This window comes from Schistocerca cancellata, chromosome 3 (assembly GCF_023864275.1).
Source record: "Schistocerca cancellata isolate TAMUIC-IGC-003103 chromosome 3, iqSchCanc2.1, whole genome shotgun sequence".
Classification (NCBI taxonomy): Eukaryota; Metazoa; Arthropoda; class Insecta; order Orthoptera; family Acrididae; genus Schistocerca; species Schistocerca cancellata.
Window position 1 is genome coordinate 99844854 of NC_064628.1, and position 23770 is coordinate 99868623.

The window sequence follows — 23770 nt, forward strand, 5'->3', positions numbered from 1 at the left end:
GGCACGTAAAGTGCCCTCCGCCACACACCGTTGGGTGGCTTGCGGAGTATAAATGTAGATGTAGATGTAGATGTACTATCTAGAAACACACCTAACAATTTCTTTGTGTTGCAAAACACCTTCCTAGTATTGTGATTCTTTTTCCGACAGTGTATTATGCTTATTCAGTCAATCACTACCTATTACATTCATGTTTCAACCGATAGATTTGACACTAATAACAGTATCGATGTCAGTGATTGTTTGGGTCGAGCCATCTATTTATCAACCGTATCTATTCTGATTCGTAGTCTGTGTACGTGTAATGTTTGACTTTGATTGTGAACTGAGGTCTGGAAAGCGAATAGTTATCCACAGCGGAGTCGACGGGACGAGATTTCCACTGTCAGACTTCCAAGGAACACAGACGGACTCGTGAACCCCTGCCGACAAGGGGAGGGGTAACATGTCTACCATCCGGTCCAGCTAAGCTCCCGATCCTTATTGTTCTGTTTGCTCCCGTCTGGAGGTCACCGCAAAGTTTTTCTATGAGCTGTAGGAGCGCAATGCACTGTGCTAAAGCCCAGCTAAAGTGTTAAAATGGTGAACCGTGGAGATTTCCACCGTCCCAAGTAGATGGCCACTTTCGCAACTAGGGAAAGTGTTCTGCAGTTGGCATTGTGCACAGTCAGATTATTTCTTGGAAGGCACGTGAGGGAACTATCTGAGCAGATTCTTACCTCCCTGCCATACGCAGAGAACGCCAGTCTATCGCGTTTTCTTTCCTGCCACCAGCTGAAAGTGCGTAACGTTTACTTGACGTCAGGCCCTGCTGGGATGAGGGTTCCTCCACAAACGTGCTCGAAAGGAGCTTATTGAATATTCTTAAAAAATATTGTTGACAGTGGGAGATTTTCGGTTATCTGTCTGAAAATTGAACGCATGAAGACCGCAGATCGGTGGGCTGAAAAGAGAATCAATCAGTGGCACAGGTTTGTAGCTCAGAATATTCTCGGAACAGTGTGTATGGTGCAATATTTGTGGTTTGCATATTCTAGGATTGAAGAAAACTGTGTAAGTTTGCAATGAAATGTTTAATGTCGCAATATTAGCACAAAAATACATGCTTTTACAAAGTATTCAATGTGACAACAAAACATAGTTGCCAGGATAACGCATCTCGTCAACATCAAAAAGCGAAATAATCCTAAACGCAACAGTATTAAATATTAACTCTCAAAAGGTTAAACTATCCTAAACAAGACAATATTAAGGTTTAACTAGAAGTTTCTTTACAAAATTGTTCCTACACTTACGTTATGATGTTGGTCAGTGCTACGAAAAACGTCCGATTCTTGTTCAAAGTTCGGTACTATTTTTAGGATGCCAATCAAGTCTATGGTGGATGATTAATTATGTGACAAATTGAGCAAAATACACTCCTGGAAATTGAAATAAGAACACCGTGAATTCATTGTCCTAGGAAGGGGAAACTTTATTGACACATTCCTGGGGTCAGATACATCACATGATCACACTGACAGAACCACAGGCACATAGACACAGGCAACAGAGCATGCACAATGTCGGCACTAGTACAGTGTATATCCACCTTTCGCAGCAATGCAGGCTGCTATTCTCCCATGGAGACGATCGTAGAGATGCTGGATGTAGTCCTGTGGAACGGCTTGCCATGCCATTTCCACCTGGCGCCTCAGTTGGACCAGCGTTCGTGCTGGACGTGCAGACCGCGTGAGACGACGCTTCATCCAGTCCCAAACATGCTCAATGGGGGACAGATCCGGAGATCTTGCTGGCCAGGGTAGTTGACTTACACCTTCTAGAGCACGTTGGGTGGCAAGGGATACATGCGGACGTGCATTGTCCTGTTGGAACAGCAAGTTCCCTTGCCGGTCTAGGAATGGTAGAACGATGGGTTCGATGACGGTTTGGATGTACCGTGCACTATTCAGTGTCCCCTCGACGATCACCAGTGGTGTACGGCCAGTGTAGGAGATCGCTCCCCACACCATGATGCCGGGTGTTGGCCCTGTGTGCCTCGGTCGTATGCAGTCCTGATTGTGGCGCTCACCTGCACGGCGCCAAACACGCATACGACCATCATTGGCACCAAGGCAGAAGCGACTCTCATCGCTGAAGACGACACGTCTCCATTCGTCCCTCCATTCACGCCTGTCGCGACACCACTGGAGGCGGGCTGCACGATGTTGGGGCGTGAGCGGATGACGGCCTAACGGTGTGCGGGACCGTAGCCCAGCTTCATGGAGACGGTTGCGAATGGTCCTCGCCGATACCCCAGGAGCAACAGTGTCCCTAATTTGCTGGGAAGTGGCGGTGCGGTCCCCTACGGCACTGCGTAGGATCCTACGGTCTTGGCATGCATCCGTGCGTCGCTGCGGTGCGGTCCCAGGTCGACGGGCACGTGCACCTTCCGCCGACCACTGGCGACGACATCGATGTACTGTGGAGACCTCACGCCCCACGTGTTGAGTAATTCGGCGGTACGTCCACCCGGCCTCCCGCATGCCCTCTATACACCCTCGCTCAAAGTCCGTCAACTGCACATACGGTTCACGTTCACGCTGTCGCGGCATGCTACCAGTGTTAAAGACTGCGATGGAGCTCCGTATGCCACGGCAAACTGGCTGACACTGACGGCGGCGGTGCACAAATGCTGCGCAGCTAGCGCCATTCGACGGCCAACACCGCGGTTCCTGGTGTGTCCGCTGTGCCGTGCGTGTGATCATTGCTTGTACAGCCCTCTCACAGTGTCCGGAGCAAGTATGGTGGGTCTGACACACCGGTGTCAATGTGTTCTTTTTTCCATTTCCAGGAGTGTATTACCCAAAGTCGCTCGAGTTTACAGTGGGCGCAACCTGGTGAACCAACAAGATTACGCCTTTGCACGGTTATTTACTTTAAGCTGCGATGAGCTGTCATCTGCTAGGCCGCTCTCTTCCGCTGAAATTCCTATAAAACTAATTACACCTTTGCTAAATTTTCAGCAGAAACTTACCCTACGTTTCTAATTATGCTAGAGAACATGTACACATCCCTAGTCTTAGAATGTGGCGATATACATGTGCATGGTTGGAACAGCGTGCATATTATAATGCCCTCGCAGATCTCGTAAGAACAATTAAGTAATTGGCTGGTTCACTTCTCCACAGTTGGAGCTAAACGCTGCTAGAGCTAATTTCCAGCTGGATATCAGCCGCTGTGAACGCATTGTTCACACAAATTACTCCTCTGCGTGGTACAGAGCGTTATGTGCTCCGTTGTGCAATTGACGTCAGTTCAGAGAAGAATGCCCCAAATTTCCGTCTTGTCTTACTCATAACCGAACTGTCTCCCCACCTGGGTTCTTTCATTCTTCACGTCATGGCTTTTTTCGACCAATAGGAGTGTTCCTCTTATTTTGTGGAAACTCTTTTTACCAATCACAAGGCCCCTACCATTAAATTGCAACTGAACTTTGGCTCTTTCCTCCTTCCTAATGCGTTTCCGCCAATCGGACGTTTTGTGCCCGTTCCAGATGCCTAAATGCGTACACTGACACTCTCACGTATGTACCACTTGCTGGACATGTGATCGAAAATGCGTCACTGGTCTTGTTTTGTATCCATTTGGAATTCCGAAATGCAGCTTTCTATAAGCTTTCTTTCCTGTCCTCCCTCACATGGGCCGTTATACTCGCTTTCCTCATCTGAGTCACCTCGTCAGTCGTTGACTTTCTGCCTTGGACACCCCTTTAAGTGGTTTCCATGGTACCCCCTGTAGCGCAGCCTTGCCTCTGCCCTCGTCCCTCTGAATTACAAACTAAAATGCCTCTCGCTGCTTGTTTCACCTTCAGCTCAAACATGCATTATAGGAATGGTCTTTTAATCACCATCGATTAAGTGTCATCCCTTTTTGCATTGCATACTGATAGACAAATTTGCTCATTACTGCCAAATTAAGTTAGGTGTCATATTCACCTTCCTGTTGCAATATATAAAGCTCTCGTGTAAGATGCGAATCTGACCTTCATTTATTCTGCCACCTTACAAGTGTAGGCTGAAAGAACTCTTTTTACATAATTCTATGGTGGGAGAATAACAATAATTTAAAAGTTATGCCATTGGCAGGTGGTGTGCAGAAATTTTTTCATTGATGAACTTTATTTTTTGGCATGGACTTGACACAGAGATGGGACAGGAGGCGTGCTTTTTAGATATTCGCAGGTTTAGAGCGGCACACTTCGATTCCAGACATATATAAGACTTTTGTCTTGGGTGCGTGGAAGGATGCAGTGCTGTAACATGCAGAATTCTAGCTTCGTAAGGTGGCCTGAACGTTGTATGTTGAGTTACAGTGACAACAACCTACACCATCTGCAGTCTACATTTTAACACAACAATTACGGTTAGAATATCGAGTGGCATTAGATGGTTAGGAAGGAGAGAAGTTAGGCGTTTTCAGATGCTAAGTTAAATTCATGAACTCTCATCTAAAATCAAATGAACATAGTAGGTTGCATATTATTTACCATTAATTTTTTGGTACGATCTCACAATCATTGCGAATATACCAAAGATATGTATCATAAATTAATATTTTGGAATCCTGATTACTCTTCATCCTCATCTATCATCTTCAAAACTTTGCCAAGTTAATTAACGCTAGTATATCTTCGTACCAATTCTTATTAGGTGTTTCTTTTATCGTGTGCTGGATTGAATCTTATGTTATGTCACTGACTGACCTATGCACACTGAACATGACTTGGATTCACTTGGTCCAAGATTTTAGTTTAGTAGTCAGTGAATCCGTTTACCATGCAGTCTACTTTATTGATCCTGTGAAGACCAACACCCACAACTCAGTTACCAGGGCCACCCCTTTGATATCGTTAAATCGATTGCGTGACAGTTAGTAGCTGAGTTCACTGGCGAGCGATTTGCCCAGTTGATGCAGATCCAACAGCTTTCCGAGAAGAATGCGTTCAGGCTCGGTTGGCTTTTCGCAAGTGAAACACACAGAAGACATGGTAGGATATCAATGTAAGTTCATAAACGTACACGCCATCGTCAGGTATATAAATGACTAGAGCTGCTATTCCCTATGACAAGAAGACTGGCCACCAGAGTGAATTAGTGTTGCTTGTGTTTAGTAACATTACCAGGCCTGGTAGCGTATATAAGGGGCTTGAACGGAGTCAGATTTTGAGTGATCGCTGTAAAGGAAACGGAGATTCCATGTACTCGTATGAGACAGCCTTATCAGCACCTGACAGAGTTTGAAAGAGGCGTCACTCAGGGTCTTCCTTAGGCAAGCTGGTCGTGCAATATCCAGATATGTGCGGCATTCAAATGTGACAGTGACCTGATATCGAACTGCACGGTAACTTGAAATCAGGCATAGCCGTCAAGGTTCTGGTAGACCAAGTCTGAGAAGGATCGCTGAAGTGTGCACCAAGCACTTCAGAACACATTCACATCTGTGCTGCTATCTGTGGAAGCGTAATGAACACCGAGCAATATTCTCCGTCATCCTGCACCATTTGTCGGAGACCTGCAGCAGCTGGATTAGGAAGTGACCATCCCATGTGTACGCTGTCATAAACACCACAACATGTATGGCTGCGTTTGGAGCGGTGTTGTATCCAAGAAGCACGGACTGCTGAAGAATGGATCCGCAATGTGTTCAGTGACGAATTGTGGTTCTGCACTACCCTGGATGACTTTCGTCAGCGACTATGGCGGTGACCTAGGAAGAGGTCCCACTCTTCCAGTGTTTCGGAGAGACACAGAGGCGTTACTCCTGCCGTCGTCTTGTAGGGATCCATCGTGTAAAGCTTCAGGTCACAGCTTGTAGTGACTGAGTGAACTCTGAGGTCACAACAGTGTGTCACAGACATCCTCATGTGCTGTTTCTCATCTGACTGAATCGTGCTGCCGCTTTTCAACTCTGTCTCGCTGACTTTTCTTTTGTTTCCTTCACTGCTTGCTCAATACACAAATTGAATAACATCGGGTATAGGCTACAACCCTGTTTAACTCCCTTCCCAACCACTGCTTCCCTTTCATGCCCCTCGACTCTTACAACTACCATCAGGTTTCTGTACAAATTGTAAACATCCTTTCGCTCCCTATATTTTACACCTGTGACCTTCAGAATTTGAAAGAGACTATTCCAGTCAACATTAACTGTAAAAATTTTCTCTAGGCATCCTTATGAAGTCTATTGGGGGTTGTATTCATATATGCGTTCTTCAGTATACTAACTTGGGTTGAATAGATGCTTTGTTTCTCAAGTTAGAGTAGATTTTGTCAAAACATAGTTGAAATATTTCTCTAAACCTATGAACCCAGAAAGTGCTAAATCATACGGTAGTACAATGTCGGCCGTGACTTGCAAATGATGTGCCCATTTCTGAAGCCAATTTCTTTCTTTGTCCGATAAAAATCTATTTTTTTTTGCATGTTTTTCATGATAATGTTGGTGAATATCTTATTCATTACAGAAAAGAGGCTGATGGATGTACAGATCTTCTATGTCTCGCCAGTCCCCTTCCTCGCGATGCGGAATAATTGCAGCATTGTTCCGGTTTGGCGGATTCGTCTACCTCCAGAGGCACTCTATAAACAAATTTCTCTTCTATTCTTTTTTCTATTGTTGTATCTATTTATAGAGGGAAGCCAAGATCATGAGCAGTTTTTCATACCTCAATATGCTTCACCGAGCATCACTCCTGTATGCTGTGATTCATGTCTTTCACTATGCAGTCACTCAAATCTTGTGCTGCTTGGAGGATTCTCACTGTCTGAATCTTGTTTCTCACAGGACAGTGCTGCATAAGCTGTTTGCTCCGGATCTACAAGGGAGAAATGAAGGATAGCGTTCAACGTAAAGTATATGTCATGGACGTTAGAGAGGCCACTTGTTTTGTTCGCCGAAGGTGGAGAAGGAAATTGGCCATGTTCTCCTCTGAAGAAACGCTCATGGTGTTTAAATGAAACGAAAGTTTATATTCCTACTTGAGTCCCCTAATTACTGTGGTATACAGGTCTGTCGCTGGGTCTGCAATCTCAAACCGTTGGCGTTATCTTCCCTGTCTACAAGTTCCCATTTCGCTCAGTTCTTGTACGTCTATCACGTGGTGCAATTACCACCTCTGCCCCAACACATCTCATAAGATTGTTACATTACACATTCCACACGATTGTTACATTATGCTGCTGAGCAATGTGTCGTGTGTGACTTCAACTCGCGAAACGCTAATGGGAAGGTGCTCTGCGAGTTCTGTTGTTAGGGAACACAGTGGCAGACGCTCCCGGAGATGGGTGTGTTGGACCAGTGTGCCGCTTCCCACTCACTCACAGTGCGTGTGGGCTGGAACGGCCGTGCCCCCAGCAGCTTCTAAGGCGACCCTCTCTCCCCGCCGCCACGACGTAACATCGATTACCTGCCGTAACGCGAAAATAGGCCGAGCTACCTCGGGGGCTAACACGTGTCGGCCATTGCGCTCCAGTCTCATTACTCTGTCGACAGTGAAATGGAAGCAATGGGCCTCGGGAGCAGACCACTGTAAAACGTGCGTTTATGAACAGTATAAGCGGTAACTCCAAGAGAGCATACTTTGAGTAGACGCACTGTATGAGGAAAAAATTGCGAAGAAATAGGAAATTGAGGAGATGGGACTTGGATGCATTGAGAGAACAAGAGGTTAGTGATAGTTTTAGAGGGAACATTAGGCAAGCCGGCCGGTGTGGCCGTGCGGTTCTAGGCGCTTCAGTCTGGAACCGCGTGACCGCTACAGTCGCAGGTTCGAATCCTGCCTCGGGCTTGGATGTGTGTGATGTCCTTACGTTAGTTAGGTTTAATTAGTTCTACGTTCTAGGCGACTGATGACCTCAGAAGTTAAGTCGCATAGTGCTCAGAGCCATTTGAACCATTTGAACATTAGGCAACATTTGACTGAAGCAAGGGAAAGAAATACAATAAAAGATGAAAGGTTGTTTCGAGAGATAAGATGGTGAGGGCGACAGAAAATCAAATGCGTAAAGAGACACCGACTGAAAGAAATTCTTGGATTACACGGAGATAGTGTGTCTGATTGACGAACGGAGAAAATATAAAACTGCAGCAAATAAAGCAGGCGAAAGGGAATAAGGCTTTCTGAACACTGAGATGCAGTATAAGAAGCAGGATAAGATGCAGTATGGTCAAGCAGGAATGTCGATAACAAATGTAAGGAACTAGAATCATGCGTGAAAAGGCGAAAAGAAAATCACGCCCATAGGAAAATGAAAGAGACTTTTGGAGAAAAGAGAAGCAGGTGAATGAATATCATGAATTCAGATGACAAGCCGGTAGTAAGCAAAGAAGGAAGGAATATTAGGAAGGGCAACACACAGGAAGGCAATATTATAGACTGGGAAGAAGGTGTAAATGAAGATTCGATGGGGGGTATAATACTACGAGAAGAATTTGACATAGGACTCAAAGACCTAAGTGAACAGACTCCACGGAGTTGAGTACTTCCAATCAGAATTCTTGGAATTCTCTGAGAGCCACCAATGAAAAACCTATGCCACCTGGTGTGCAAGATACACTCTATTGTAAGACAAAAATAAATAAATAAAAACACCACGAAGGAATTATCTGAATGCGACGGAATTCGGTTGGTGTTATGCACATGTACAGACAAACATATGGTTACAATTTCAGAAAAATTGGATGATTTATTCAAGTGAAAGAGCATCACAAATTGAGCAACTCAATAACGCGTCGGTCCACCCCTGGCGCTGTAGCAAGAACAGAATTCCTGAAAAGGAGAAATTTACTAACATGCAACACAAATTTAAGTGTTAGGTGCTCTTTTCTGGAAGTATCTGTATGGTATGTACGAGTATACGGAAGTGGAAGGTGGACTGTAAGTAGTTCAGACAAGAAGAGCATAAAGAAACTTCCTGGCAGATTAAAACTGTGTGCCGGACCGAGACTCGAACTCGAGATTTTTGCCTTTCGCGGGCAAGTGCTCTTCCAACTGAGCATATTCTGAAATCTGATGCTGTAGACGAATGTTGATGATTACATGGATGCATCGAATAACTAACGAGGAGGTCGGGAATCAAATTAGGAACAAATGAAGTTTGTTGCACAAGTTGATTATAAGAAGGAATCGGTTGATAGGACACATCCTGAAGTATCAAGTATAAGTCAATTTGGTAATTGTGGGAAGTGAGGGAATTAAAAATTGTAGAGGGAGAGCTAGAAATGAATACAATAAGCCGTCTAAAATGGATGTATGTTGCAATAGCTATGCAGAGATGAATAAAATTGCACAGGATAAATTGACATAGAAAGCTGCCTCAGACCTGTCTTAGGACTGAGAATCACATCAAAATACGTTCCACAGACATAGTTTTCGATGCAGATTCAGAAGGATATAGGTTGCGGTAGGTACTGGGAGATGAAGAAGCTTACACGGGATAGAATAGCACGGAGAGCTGCATCAAACCAGTCTCAGGACTGAAGACCACAACAACAGCAGTTTTGGATGATTTTTAATTTCGACGTAATTCCTCTCAATTTATATGTATTAACTAGTTGAAAAGTACGCATGTTTGACTGGAAACTGCCATTTACTGGATTCACAAAACACGATACATGTCACGTTTGAAAGCCCACTAAGTTGCTGCTGTTTTGTCGAAAACAGACATTTTAAGACCGTGGCTGCGTACAAAATACAATGGGCAAAAACCTTCTGGTTTTGTGAGTGGTACTTTCTACTATGTGTGAATGTACATAAAAAGAAACAGCTTCATATAGTTTTCACTCCTGCATGAAAACAAGCAGTCAGCATTGCAACGAAATGACGTGGGATTTTCGGTGGTACCACATCCCCAAGGAATTTTCACCACAAGGGCGAGTAAAAAGTAAAAACTAATGTAAACAACAACAAATATATGTCTTAATGCGAACAGCCACGTGATGACGTATGTGTCGTTCGCAGCCGGCAACGGTGTTATTTATGTAAACGAATAGCGAGTTACTCATTAAAAAGAATACTATTTTTTGCCACTTGGTTTCAGCTCACTTTCGTCAAGAACTTGCACACTTTTTTCTGTTTCTGCTTTTCATTCAGTTTTTTCCTGAGGATCAACTATCGACGTAGTCAAATGGATTGTGTGCTGCATAATCTAATAGCAGATAAAGGCACAGCTTCGGTGTGGGTGACTGCGTGATCGTTGATATCACCTCGTTTCGCTCTTTTGATCTACTCGACACACTTTACTCGCTATATCCGAATCACTTTGCAGCCCAAGATACCATCTCATAGCCGCTGCTAATTAACCACTCACGGGTGTTTTCGCCATCTACATCGTCCCAACTAGAATTTTGAAAATACTCATTCTATTTGTAACAGAATATTTCAGAGTTCGTTTTTATTACTTTTTAAATCGCTGAACTATGTACGGATAATCTGCAAGAGGAATAATCCCAACCCAGATAATTTAGAGCTTTTTGAATATCGCAAACACATGATAAGAATGAATGTATGGGTTATTAATGGAATTTACACTGAAATGGGACTGCATCATAACCATTCACTGACAAGTTCATATAACAGAAACTATTATGTATTTTTTCTTTTAGACTAAATGTAAGTTTTTAATAAAAGATTTGCTGTAGATGAGAAGAACAGGCAGAAGAAACTTTATTAGTTTACTTCCAGGTTTAGTTTTGCTATCAACGAGATATTTAATGTCATTTTTTGAGACCATAAGCGTGGTTCACCCCTGTCTGAAATGAATTACAAATAAAAACACTTTCTCTGCTAATATTGCAATGATGAGCATCGTTATTACTCCCGTATTCCAACAAATTATTTACAGAAAAATTTAGGGGAGAAAATATATGCTTTGAGGCTGCAGCTAAAGTACCTACCTCCTTCCATACTTGTCTACAAGGAGATAATGCGTGATCATCATATATTGTTCTTATGGCAGAATTTTGTGCAATGAAAAATTTCTTTCTTAACGATGAATTATCCCTTAATATAATTCCATAGAGGAAATAAAAAAATCTTTTTATGCTCTTCCTATGACTCAAAGTGCAAAAGTCTTTACATGAAATCTTGCCTAAGCTGTTTAGGGCAAAATTACAGTCGTGGTAGAGCATTCAAAACTGAATGCTTTTCTTTTTTTATAGACTAAAACAACTTACCCCGTGTAGTAACAACAAGAGCTCATAATAAATGGTCGGAGTGACAACTGAAGTAAGTGAGGGAGAGCAATGGTTCACAAGGTGGACTCTCATTGATGTGGAAGGCAGTTCTAATCTCGTTTCGGGCACTCGAGTTTAGGTTTTCCAGGATTTCTTTTTTCAAATCCTGAAGGCAAATGATGGGGTGGATTCTTTGAATATAACATTGTGTACATCCTTCTTCTTTCATGCTCTTATCCGAGCTTATGCTCCGCCTCTGATGACATCATCATTGATAGGACGTAAAACAATAATCTTCCTTCCTTCCAAAATGACGACCACTAAATTCAATGAGTACACTACGAAGGCGCTTAAATGTTGCGACACTCCTTCATTTATTCAAATTATGTGTTGTACAAACAGGCAGATATTATGATCCTTCTTCCACATGACTAAAATCATCTATTCGGACACTACTATGTGAACAATTCTTTATCGAGATCCTTGAGAAACTCTCCGTAATGTGAACCAGTTTCTAGCAAGTTACTAATCATGGTTAGACACTGAACTGGCAAAAGTCTTGGGATAGCAATATGCTCATATAGAGATGGAAGTAGTACCACGTACACAAGGTGTAAAAGGGCAATACTTTAGCGGATCTGTCATTTGTACTCAGGTGATTCATGCGAAAAGGTTTCCGACATGATTATGGCCGCACAACGGGAATTATCAGACTTGGAACTCCGAACGGTAGCTGGAGCTAGACGCATGGGCCATTCCATTTCGGAAATAGTTAAGGCATGCAATATTCCGAAATCCTTAGTGTCAAGAGTGTGCCAAAAATACCAATTTTCATGTGTTACCGCTCACCACAGACAACGTAATGGCCGATGGTCTTCATTTAACAACCGAGAGCAGCGGCGTTTGCGTAGAGATGAGAGTGCTAAAACACAAGCAATGTGGGACATACAACGAATGTATACGTTAGGACAGTGCGACGAAATTTGGCGTTAATGGGATGTGGCAGCAGACGACCAATGCGAGTGCCTTTGCTAACAGCACCACATCGACAGCAGCGCCTCTCCTGGGATCGTTACCATATCGGTTGGGTCCTAGACAACTGGGAAACCATGGCCTGGTCAGACGAGAGTAGTGCGATAAAGCCGATACTGGCGCACTTTTGATATCAAACTGATATGCCAGTTAACTGAATTGATCAATTATGGTAAATCATCCTCCTTCCCCACACATCAACCTATTGTTCTGGTAAGTGGTTTATAACCCCTTGGGGTTGATTTATGACCTCCTGGGGATAATCAGTCCTTCTGAGAACCCCCACCCACCTTCTCTCATTCCCCCTCATCCTCCACCCCTCTGGAAAAGGGACATTTGTTCAGTTCTGAGCCACCTGCCCCCCCCCCCCCCCCTGGAGAATCGAGCCAGCCCTCTCCTCTCCTCTTCCACAACCCCCTCTCCCATCTGGATGTAGAACTCAAGCACCCTCCTCCACGCATTGCCTATAACCCACGAGATCACAAAGTCAACCAAACGCATGCTAAGCAGTTGTTCACCATTCACCAACCCAGAGGACGCCTCGAGCATCGCCATCTGGACAATCAAGCCACTGCGGAGCTGAAGCTGGCGACCTTTGATATTTACTATCTGGGAAACCACCTGAGCTCCCTCTTAAGTGGATACTAACCAGCAGCTTGCAGTCACTCACCAGCTGCAGAAGCTCCAAGACAAGCAGATGTTGCTTGGATGTATAGTTCTAACTGCAATTCCACCCCTGACATAAACTCTCCACAACTTCAAACATGCACTTTACCCAATCCAAGAGAAGGATGTTCTTGTCACACACCCCGAATTTCTCATGTGAAATGTAAATCCCTGCCTTTTATATGGGCTATTTTCGAAGTCAGAAGAAATCAGAGCATACACACATTTTCATATCGCTAAAGTATCATTCCTTGTGAAGATCCTGTACAACATCATGGTATGCGGTATATTTCTTCTAAGTAGTCTCTCAACAGATAAAAAAAAATATGTGTTCTAATCAGCTTATATCTGCTACATTCGGCGTCACAGGACATGCTCTACATCTGTCAGAAGAATCCTCGTCACTTTGAACCCCCTTAAAGTAACCAAATGCTTCGTCACTTACATAGTCTCTTAAGGTAGCAGGAGAGCAGTTTTAAGTATCAGGTTCTACTACATATTGCATTATAAACTCAATAACATAGCTGATTTTATTAAGATGGTCATCTCTCCAGGTGTAAGTGGAAAATTGAAATTTCGTTAAAAGATCTCACAGCAATGCAAAAACGTCTGATTGTCTCTCCAACTCGCGGATCATATCTGTGGTAGTCTCGCCTTCGCTTCCACCCTCCCTGCGGCACGTCATTAAATCATATTGATTTGATTATTAATTAAATACATGATGAGAGTCCCTTTGGATGGTGAGTAATTTTTTTTCTGCAGTTGGATTACTCGTCATGTAGGTCAAATGGGTATCCCTTGAATTAACATGACTTTCTTTGCGAGCAACACAATTGAGAACAGACATTTGAATCTGACTCGAAAAGGTTTCCACCGCAGCCAACATACACTTTGCATAAGGACCATGAAGACAAGACAAGAGAAATTAGCGTTCATGTGCAGACATATATAAAGTCTTTTCCCCTTGCGCTATTTGTGAATGGAACAGGAAAGGAAGTGACGAGTAGTGGAACAGGATACACTCTACCTCATACGGTACTTTGGCTTGTCGTCACTCCATCCATTTATAGTCATACAAAAATCATGAAAGAACATGGTCTCTTATTTATTGAGAAAACAAAAGGTGGAACTTCTGCTGCTGATTGTCTGTCAGTAAAAACCTTGTTATTCTAATTTTTGCATTAGAATCACTTCACAATAATTATGTGAGAGTTTAAAGTATGTTTGTCCAATACACTTAGAATAAGGGGTATAGGGCTCATCTCTCAACTCAACTTTCGTCAGAGTATCTCTTACCTGCCATATTCTCACAAATCTTGCAGTTTACGATATATAGCATTTGAGTCTACCTGATTTCAACGAGTAAGTGATGTCCTTCACCAAGTCGCATACCTCTGCTAATTCTCTCGAAGTCCCGTCACATTCCAACAGCACTGTTCCACTAGTTAGAAGGCTGTCTAGTCATCCACCTATCACTGACTAGTTAGAGAGCAATCACAACGAGGAAAATATTTCTCTAACATATAGGAGGAAATTCATGACCATGCAGAGTACACATGGATTGCACAGATAAATTCAGAAGCATAACATCTGCCAATTCATCAGTATCGAATGATTGTCTACAAATATCCCTCCGTACATGTCCTGATCTCATGTATTGTATTCCTATGTTTACTATGTTAGAAATACTACAGTGTAATGACGTCAGAGTGTTTGTTAACAACACATTGTCTAGCTCTCTCTCTCATCGTTATTTATATAACATCCAATGGAGTAAAGCTGCAAATTATAAAAACTTCACTAATATTATTTGGTAGAGAAATCGATAAGATTTTACCGTGTCTCTCTCTTCCGATATACCGAAAACAAATGCTGTCTGCATGTTAACATCGAGCATATGTGATGATTCCATTAAATATACACATGAGAGCAGGTGGCCAATGATCGAAGTATCTTCCACAGGTATGTGTGATGTTTTCTTGTCTGTGCTGTAGGAAGACCATATCCCACAATCAATCGTAATAGTGGTTACTGTGTTGTTCTTTTATAAGCAGTATGATATATTTGTTTTTCTTTCCTGTAACACAACCAAGCAGTGCATGACTACAGCTTTGTGTATCATCATACGTTTTGGTTTCCTATCTTGACTTTGAGGTCTGTGTCAGCACTTTTCAATCCATTGTCTCTCACAGAAAGCTGGACATCACATGGTGTAAGGCAAGATCTTCTCTAACACACAGGATGTTTGAAATAAAAGACAGAGGTGGTGTCACTTGTTGACAAAATTGTGGGAGACATGGCAGCATATGGAAACTAGAAGAGTTAACATCTGCAGCATATGGAAACTGGAAGAGTTTGCAGCATTGTGGAGCGTTTCCAAAATTCTCAACAAAGGATGACCTCTACATTAAACTTATGCTCCACAGTGATGGGGTAGTAGATGTCTCAGTGATCCGTTTTCGAAGAGACCAAGAGCACTGATTCCTCAAACTGGCAGTGCATATTGCACCCAGGTGTATGATCTGTTTCAGTGTCCTAGGTCGTGGTCATCTTGATCTCCAAATCTTAGGACACTGCACCTTTCACTTTTATGGCTTACGATGCATAACCATATGTGGAACAAGGCGGTATTCTGCAGGACTTAAACTCATAGAGCATAGGTAATGTGCTCCACCATTTGTCACTCGCACCAATGGAGGAATGGGATGATTAGCATACACTGAGGCGAGTATGTTCGTACCTTCATTCATTCACACTTTCGTTGAATTTCTCGCAATTTTACATATTATCCATCAGTTTTTGTAATGTTACCCAGTTTTCCATAATTTAAAGGCATTTTATCCAATTACTCTAGTTCTGAACCACCACTCTTGACTATCTTTAACATCAAGAAAACATTTCATCATGTCAATTTCGTGATTTTATCAATGTATGATGCTGCAGCCCGATTAGCTAAGCCACCATCCTCCATTACTTTGCGAGTGGACATTTTGCAAACCCAGTTACACTGCCCAAATTACATAACACAAATGCTGTTTCTTACTATAGGGAATAGTCATCAGCAGAAGCGAGGTTCCTTAGCCAAAACACCTTTAAAATTCGATAAGATTTTATTATGATTACCCAACTACGCTAATAGGAGTCACAAACACTCACATTTGTAGATCCTCAGAAAAATTCTAGATGGTCTCTCTATGCATCTTGTTCCTCTCTCTTTAACCAACATTTAATTTGGAACTGACCAGAAGTTGGAGGGGACTCTACACGCTACATTCGACGCCTTGCCAAGGAACAGAATGAGCTGAGTTCCATGTAATCAATATACATCGATATTTTACTTTCAGAAACAGCGTAACGCGTGTTTCAAACTGACACAAACGACTGATGCTAGTCATATAGAATGTCATTCTCATTCCTCGCTGTAACTATCATTCTGCGAAGACTGTGCCATACCAATATTACTCGGTTCTAGGCACTTCTGTCTGGAACGGCGCTACTGCTACGGTCGCAGGTTCGAATCCTGCCTCGGGCACGGATGTGTGTGATGTCCTTAGGTTAGTTAGGTTTAAGTAGTTCTAAGTTCTAGGGAACTGATGACCTGAGATGTTAAGTTTCATAGTGCTTAGAACCATTTGAACCAATATTACTCATGTCACCCATATAATTACACATAATCTCTCTACATGCATGCATACTTCCAGCTTCTAGTCGTTCAATGAAATGACGCCTACAATAATGAAATTTCGTCTGCAACAATGTTGTTAAAACATACCTGTACCCTTCGAAACCGCGGCTTTCCTTACAGATCATTATCATGGCCTCTAAACGAAGACACTTTATGCTAGAACTCAAGCAGAAACTCGAAATTAGATATTAACTGAACTGAGGTACTTCATAGAAAACCACTGTTGCTGGCAACAGTGTTGGATGAGCAACTATTTATGACCAAACTACAGCAGAAAGGAGGTAATTATAAGCTCACAGGAAAGAAGGATAAAGAAGAAGGCTTAGGAGGAGAGAACATTAGGATATCTCAGACAGCTGGTGCTGAAGCTGGAGACGTCTTCCTGGAGTGCATTATGTAACACTCAGAAACATGACAGGACCTGTGAAATGCTTGTAAGTCCGTTGTCTGCTAAAGCATACTACCGTTGCACGGTTGAAATGTCCCCTTTGAACAATTATACATGACTGTGCTTAAACTGACACACAATATTTTTTAGCGTAACGCAATCTGACTTTCAGAAATCCCTAAAAAGGAATGGCCCTGATTAACATTAACATGTACCTTTCACAAATCACTTACCTCACCAAAAATCTTCGTTACTCGAACTACTGCAATACAGCGAGCGCTACTACTGCCAGCTTAATAATCATAATATATATACCATCCAGTCTTACAAATTTCAAGTCTCCGCCATTTCTCTCCCCACATCCACCACTGCTGGCGGCTCACCTCCAACTGCGCAACGCTACGCGCTGTTCACATCCAGCTGCCGCTGCCCAACACTACAATGGCAGACAACAATGCAAACTAGCCACAGACTGCACACAGCACAGCCAGTGATTTTCATATAGAGCGCTACGTAACGTTGCCAATAAGAAAACATAAACAGCCTACTTACATAAAGAAAACGTAAACAGCCTACTTACACGGTGACCACTAAAACTTCGGGACATGCTTCATGGTGAAGGTCGAGTGATACTAATATGCATGTACATCCTTAAGGGCTAAGTTTTCTATAAAAATGAATGTATCTTTTGATTTGATGAAGTACAATCCCTATGTGTTTATTATAAATTTAGACACTCTCAACAATCCGGCACTTCCGCTAATCTGGCACCCGCTATGTGCAAAGAATGGCCGGTTTAGCAAGAGTCTGGTGTATATACGAGCCGAATAAATTTTACAATAATGTCGTGATTTGATAGACAGTTAGAAATAAGAAGAAACGTTGATGGAGCCCCAGATGGAAGAACTTCGGGACGTCTCACGCCAATCACTTGTGTTATCAACTCTGTAATATTGTTGTAGTGTTTGGATTACACGCAAAGAAGGTGCTAAATAGAGAGAAATGACTGTATAAACACTCTCTTCTAAGACTACACCGTTCTGTACTTAAATACCCCTTGATGTTAAAGCAGTGCGGTTTCCGATATATTAGTAATGTGGAACACAACACTGTTAATACTCAAATGCAGAAAATATATTTTTAACACATGAAATATACTCAACCTGGAAGTTTTCTGTCCCACTCACACACGGTGAGAAATGATAAAACTACTACCTTCTAAACCACAGGAAAAAAATGTAGATACTTTCTGATACATCCACTGTATAGGATTCTGGAGATGTATACCACTCGCTGTCCATGTCCGATTACAGTTTAGAAATTATGTTATGCTCGCATCAATCCATAAAACAATCGTCAGCAACGGAAAAATGCACGAAATAACGAATTTTTATGAGAAAATTGACAAATAGCATAGCAGCGGTGTTGAAATGTCAAATTACACGCCATTCTGTACTAGCTCTGTGAACAGAACACAGTCTCTTCCCCATACAACATCTGCCAAACAAATGTATACGCAGGAATTGGAGTACCTCACAAACCCCTGTCACTGACTTAGAATCATTGGACGTGGCAGTGAAATAGAGTAATTCGCATACATCTTCGTTCGTCTAGGGGAGGGTGCCAAAATAGGCTTTCCATCGGTTTGATGTACATGATTCATCATATATGCGTTGCAAGTCGTCTGCTGACTGTGGTATGGAGGTGGTTTACTGTTAACGATAGCTGGCAGATAGCGTTCTAAGTCACAAACACGCCGTTATATACGAGTCAAACGCAGGTTATACCACACAGCTGATACAGCCCGTGAGAAAAAACCCAAAAAATCGTTAAACGTGCAAAGAATGACCTACCATATCATCTCCCTCTCTCTAAAATGCATCATTAGTCTTTCTACCTAGTTACAACCCCTATCAAGCGATTACTCAAGCTACCTTTTATCATCCTTTAATGCAGATACATGCCAATTTAGAGGCAATGTTTGTTTTTTCCAGGAAAGCATCGATGGCAGCAGCATTCCTAATACCTCAAAATACATACTGCGGAATGTTGTTAACATTCATGCAGCAACTGTTGCGTAAGGTATTTGTTAGCTGACAGTGCATGGTTGTGATTGGTAGACAGTACAGAGAAGCACATTGTGAGCAATGTTTGTTAGAGTTTAAAACACTTACACAGTCTTGCATTTGGTCAAACACGCGATCGTGTGGGGGAGTAGCCATGTATGTGAAAAACGGCATCCCATTTGAGGTGTTTGAATGTTGTGCAGGTGTGGTTAAATTTAGTGGAGTTAAACTTCTAACTGTTGTTATTTATAGATCCCCAGACTCCAATTTCACAACATTTTTGCTAAAGCTAGAGGAGGTTCTTAGTTCACTTTATAGGAAATACAAAAAGTTAGTTATGTGTGGTGACTTCAATATTAATTGTATAAGTGATTGTGCAAGGACAAGGATGCTGGTAGACCTCCTTAATTCATATAATCTTAAGCAAACCGTATTCTTTCCAACGACAGTGCAAGGGAACAGTAGAACAACCATAGACAACATTTTTGTTCATTCCTCATTACTAGAAGGGCATTCTGTTAGCAAAAAGGTGAATGGCCTTTCAGATCATGATGCACAAATTGTAACTGTAAAAGATTTTTGTGCTGCAACACATGTTAAATATAGTTATCAACTTTTTAGGAAAACTGATCCAGTTGCTGTAGAGACCATTGTAAACCTTATCAAGGAACAAGAGTGGGAAGATGTTTATAGTGCTGATACAGTAGACGATAAATATAATGCTTTCCTCAAGACTTTTTTCGTGCTCTTTGAAAGTTGCTTTCCGTTAGAACGTTCAAAACAGGGTACTAGCACAAACAGGCAGCCTGGGTGGCTGACTAGAGGGATAAGAATATCCTGTAGAACAAAGTGGCAATTATATCAAAACATTAGAAATAGTCAAAATCTAAATGCAGCAGCCCATTATAAACAGTATTGTAAGGTGCTTAAAAAGTTATTAGGAAGGCAAAAAGTATGTGGTATGCAGATAGAATAGCTAAGTCTCAGGATAAAATTAAAACCATATGGTCAGTCGTAAAGGAAGTGGCTGGTCTGCAGAGACAGGTCGAGGTTATAGAATCAGTGTGTAGTGGGAATGTCCGTGTTACTGATAAGTCGCATATATGTACTGTATTTAATAATCACTCTCTGAATATTGCAGGTGAACTAAATAGAAATCTAGTCCCAACAGGGAATCATATAACACTCGTAGGAAAAAGTGTTCCGAGACTGTTACCTGAAATGCTCCTCCATGATACTAACAAGAGGGAGATTGAGTTAATAATTGAATCACTAAAGACCAAGAACTCTCATGGATATGACGGGGTATCTAGTAGAATACTGAAGTATTGTTCTGTGTATGTTAGCCCAGTACTTAGCCATATCTGTAACTTTTGCTTTAGGAGTGGTCGGTTTCCTGATCGATTAAAGTACTCGGTAGTGAAGCCACAGGGATAATGTTGACAATTATAGACCCATTTCTACGCCATCGGTGTTTGCTAAAGTTATCGAGAGGGTTGTACATACAAGGTTACTGGAGCATTTAAATTCACATAATTTGCTGTCAAATGTACAGTTTGGTTTTAGAAATGGTTTAACAACTGAAAATGCTATATTCTCTTTTCTCTGTGAGGTTTTGGACGGATTAAATAAAAGGTTGCGAACGCTAGGTGTTTTCTTTGACTTAACGAAGGCTTTTGACTGTTGACCACAAAATATTACTACAGAAGCTGGACCATTATGGAGTAAGGGGAGTAGTTTACAATTGCTTCGCCTCTTACTTTAAGAACAGAAAGCAGAAGGTAATTCTCCGCAATATTGAGAGTGGTAGTGATTTTCAGTCCCAATGGGGCACTGTTAAGTGGGGCGTTCCCCAAGGGTCAGTGCTGGGACCACTGCTGTTTCATATTTATATAAATGATATGCCTTCTAGTATTACAGGTGATTCAAAAATATTTCTGTTTGCTGATGACACCAGCTTGGTAGTGAAGGATCTTGTGTGTAATATTGAAACAGTATCAAATAATGTAGTTCATGAAATAAGTTCGTGGCTTGTGGAAAATAATTTGATGCTAAATCACAGTAAGACTCAGTTTTTACAGTTTCTAACTCACAATTCAACAAGAACCGATATTTTGATCAGACAAAATGGGCGTATTATAAGCGAGGCAGAACAGTTTGGATAGATAGGCGTTCGGATAGATAGTAAGCTGTTGTGGAAAGCCCATGTTCAGGATCTTGTTCAGAAACTAAATGCTGCTTTATTTAGCATTAGAACAGTATCTGAAATAAGTGACAGTTCAACACGAAAAGTAGTCTACTTCGCATATTTTCATACGCTTCTGTCATATGGTATTATTTTTTGGGGTAATTCTTCTGATTCAAAAAGGGTATTTTTGGCTCAAAAACGGGCTGTTCGAGCTATGTGTGGTGTAAGTTCTAGAACCTCTTCTCGACCCCTATTCAATAGTCTGGGAATTCTGACATTGCCCTCACAGTATACATTTTCTTTAATGTCGTTTGTTGTTAGCAATATTAGTTTATTCCCGAGAGTTAGCAGCTTTCACTCAGTTAATACTAGGCAGAAATCAAATCTGCATGTGGAATGCACTTCCTTCACTCTTGTGCAGAAAGGAGTGCACTATTCTGCTGCATCCATTTTCAGTAAACTACCACAAGAACTCAAAAATCTTAGCAGTAGCCCAAACACTTTTAAGTCTAAACTGAAGAGTTTCCTCATGGCTCACTCCTTCTATTCTGTCGAGGAGCTCCTGGAAGACCTGAAAAATTAAGCAAATTCCAGTGTTACATTGTTGATTTTCTTTATTTAAACTTACGAATTGTCGCCTGAATATGTTACTTATATTTCATTTTATCTGTTTCTACTATCGTGTTAAAATTTCATGTATTGACTCGTTCCATGGCCATGGAGACTTCTCCTTAATTTGGTCCTATGGAACAATAAATAAATCGATTCAGTAGTTGTATTTTGCAGCCACAAGCTGATAATACAATGCTCTTTAGCTAAGGTGGACGTGACGTTTGTCACAATCAGATGTCTGATCACATTCTAAAGAGCTATAAGGTGGTTGTTGATAACTGTGGGGTCACACTTGGACTTGTCATCCGAAGCATGTAAATTTATTAATCTACATTTGATGATCATCCACGCTGACTAAGCTATTCAAGCTGTCTTATCAATGTCTATGAAAAATTACTGTTACCTTCATTCCCGAAGCTTCCATGTCGCCTTTTTTTCGTATTCCTCTTGATGTCACACAATCATCTATGTCACACAATCATTTCTGTGTACAAATATTTTCCTGCACCGAGCAGACATGTAAGTAGTCTCACATTCTCCCTCATTTTTTACGCATTTTGTTGTAGGCCGGTCGCTGTGGCCGATCGGGTCTAGGCGCGTCAGTCCGGAACCGCGCTGCTGCTACGGTCACAGGTTCGAATCCTGCCTCGGGCATGGATGTGTGTGCTGTCCTTAGGTTACTTAGGTTTAGTTAGTTCTACGTCTAGGGGACTGATGACTTCAGATGTTAAGTCCCATAGTGCTCAGAGCCATTTGAATAATTTTTGTTGTATTTTCTCTCAATTTAAACGTATTTTACATCTATTTTAGCGATTTCATATCACTTCTGCTCATATGATCATGACGTAACTTCCTGCCACGTATTCTAAAAGTGCTTCACCTAGATCAACTGTGTTTGGGGGGGGGGGGGGGAGCGTGCCAAGGAGTGGGTTTGGGAAAGAGCTGTGATACAGCTTGTAGGTGGATCAACCACTCGTTACGTCAGGAATAAGATTTGAAGATGGATGCACCACGCATAGTGGCCGGGCTCTCAACGAAGAGTCCGATGCCGTTACACTGTCATATTTCTAGCCTAGTAATCACAGGAATACGATAAAGAAGATGTACAGGGGATATTTATAGACAGTCACTCGATATCGATGAGTTGTGTGTTTTATGCTTCTGAATTTATTTGTGCAATCAGTGTGTGCTCTGCATGGTCGTGAATCTCCTCCTGTACGTTAGAGAAATATTTTTCTCTCTGTGATAGCTCTCTACGCAGTCGGTGATAAGTGGATGACTGGACAGCTTCCTAACTAGTGGAAGAATGCTGTCGGAGCGTGATGGGATTTCGAGAGAATTAGAAGGTGTCTGTGACTTTTCTGGGTACGTCGTTTACTCGTTAAATTAGGTGGATTCAAATGCTATGTATCTAAAACTGCAAGATTTGTGAGAATAAGACAAGTAAACGGAAATCTGACAAAAGTGGAAATTGGAAGTAGGCTTTAAACCGCTTCTTCTGTGTGTTATGTGCAAATATATTATAACCTCTCACATAAGTCTCTCGAAGTGACTGCAGTGAGAAAATTAGGGGCTAATACGAAAATTTTTACCGAGATACAGTCAACAGCAGAAGTTTCATCTGTTATTTTAGCAATAAATATGAGACAATATTCTTCCGTGACTTTTGTGCGCCTACATTGATGGAGTGACAACTTAATAGGTAGACTACATGTACATTTACATATTTATGCCTACTTCGTGGTGTGTGGCGGAGGTTACCCTGTATCACTGTTAGTTATTTCCATTCCTACGGCGCTGATGACCTCGATGTTGAGCGCCCATAAACCCCAACACACACACACTCCATTCCTACTCCAATCTGAAACAGAGCGAGGGAAAAAGTCTGTCTGTAAGCCTAATGCCACCAGGCAGGTAGA